This window comes from Atta colombica, unplaced genomic scaffold (genome assembly GCF_001594045.1).
Source record: "Atta colombica isolate Treedump-2 unplaced genomic scaffold, Acol1.0 scaffold96, whole genome shotgun sequence".
Classification (NCBI taxonomy): Eukaryota; Metazoa; Arthropoda; class Insecta; order Hymenoptera; family Formicidae; genus Atta; species Atta colombica.
The window spans coordinates 1,910,443-1,912,123 of record NW_017259590.1 but is presented as its reverse complement, the minus strand read 5'-3'; the positions used below and the strand labels follow the sequence as shown (position 1 = coordinate 1,912,123).

At 29.2% G+C, this 1,681-nt stretch overlaps 2 protein-coding genes across 4 annotated transcripts in view; both read right to left on the bottom strand.

The window, feature by feature from the left end:
- The window catches only part of LOC108693642, a 5,622-nt gene extending 4,297 nt beyond the window's left edge, over nt 1-1,325 (bottom strand). Inside the window, exon 1 of one of the 3 annotated variants that reach the window (XM_018202683.1) lies at nt 1,247-1,325. The gene's annotated coding sequence lies outside the window, so the exon portion shown is untranslated. Of the gene's footprint in view, nt 1-686; nt 766-1,246 lie in introns of those variants that run through there. The other 2 variants (XM_018202682.1, XM_018202684.1) reach the window with 2 other exon arrangements.
- The window catches only part of LOC108693641 (ankyrin repeat domain-containing protein 39), a 10,088-nt gene that overhangs the window by 7,215 nt on the left and 1,192 nt on the right, over nt 1-1,681 (bottom strand). The window lies entirely within an intron of this gene.

The window sequence follows — 1,681 nt, the reverse complement described above, 5'->3', positions numbered from 1 at the left end:
TGTGTGTGTGTGTAATATATATATATATATATATAAAATATATATACACAGGATGACCCGTTAAAGGATACCCTACATATATGTATATACATCTGTAATGTATTTGTAAGCTATTTGACATCGTAATAACTTAATATATACACAAAATAGCAAAAGAGTGATATTTTATATCATAAACTTGTTAGAATCCAATCTTTGAGACAGTATTATCATATTTCTTTTTCTATCTTCATTTCTTAACAGAGACAAAAATATGTACGAATATCAATATCATGTCATTTTTACTCATCAAATATGTATTCATTATTTTCTGTATCAACATACTTATATCAATGAATGTTTTCTCACAACGTAATCTATATAGAAATGTATTTAATTAATTTTTTTGTTAAACTTCTTCACTGTATTTACTTTCCAGAGGAATTAATAATAATTATTTATCCCAAAAGTACCAATAATGATTCAATGCATGCATGCTGCTAATTTCAGTGCAACATGCTGTCCCTGAATTAATGTATGCACATGCTGTAACAACTTGTTTACATTGCGAGAATAAGCTAAGATTGTTAAATCAGATTAGATAATGAAGTAAGTGAGCTTTATCTTAGAAGCATTAGAATGGTTGCCTAATGAATATCTATGCAATGTTAAGTGCTCTTGAAGCAGCAATATATTTCGAGCCATACCAGCTTTTTTTACAACAGTATCGGGTTCAGGTTCTGAGAATTCTTTTCTCATAGTCCACATGTACTCATTATAATCCTGCTTAATGCTAGTACTGGATGATGCGACGACTTTGTAACCGAGTACCTCTAAAGCAGTCAATATTATGCAAGGATGTTGCAAATATACTATCGTTGAGTCGTCGCAATATCCTATAGTGGAGAACCGACTCAATTGCTCTATGTCAGCCGCTATAACATAATTGAATATTATTTGTACCTAAAAAATCGTTGCTTTATTACACCTGCAATATTTCTAGCCACAACATTATCTCCTCTAATCTTCAAAGATGTGTCAATTTATCCTAAGAATACATTATTTTATTATCTTGTGTTATTACGTGTATTATTTTTATTACGTAGAAAGATTTTTATTATGTAGAAAGATTACAAAAGAAATGTTAGATAGAATTTTCAAACATAATTCACGAATCGTAGGGCACTTTATTTAATTAAAAAGTTTGAAAAAGCAAAAAAATAACATATATATTTGTGTAAGGGCAAATGTAGAGGAGTCTTCGTACCTTTAAGCCCTGACACTAAAACTCTCCAGGGATATTTATGACTGTATGATGCTAGGTTGCCACGTACTAGAATGTATGGCATCTGTAATAGTCAGCTAAAACAATCTGTAATAGATGATGGATATGTGTAACACATATTTAAATAAATAGTGTTAGACCTCTCTACACAACTGCTAATCTGATATATCTGACATGAGAATTATTCCTATGTGCAAATTGGTGTACAATTTGGAACATATCTGTTAAAATTTTAACCTTTTCAATGCAATTTATGAATTGAATGTTATAAACATTAGACAAGGTCCAGAGAGTTTAAAAGGATCATCACATCATTCAAATGCCTTTAGTCTTATTGCAAAATCAATAGGTCAATTATACTTATTGATTAATATTACACAAAATTAAAATTATTAAAACAACTTAAAAAATAATAAT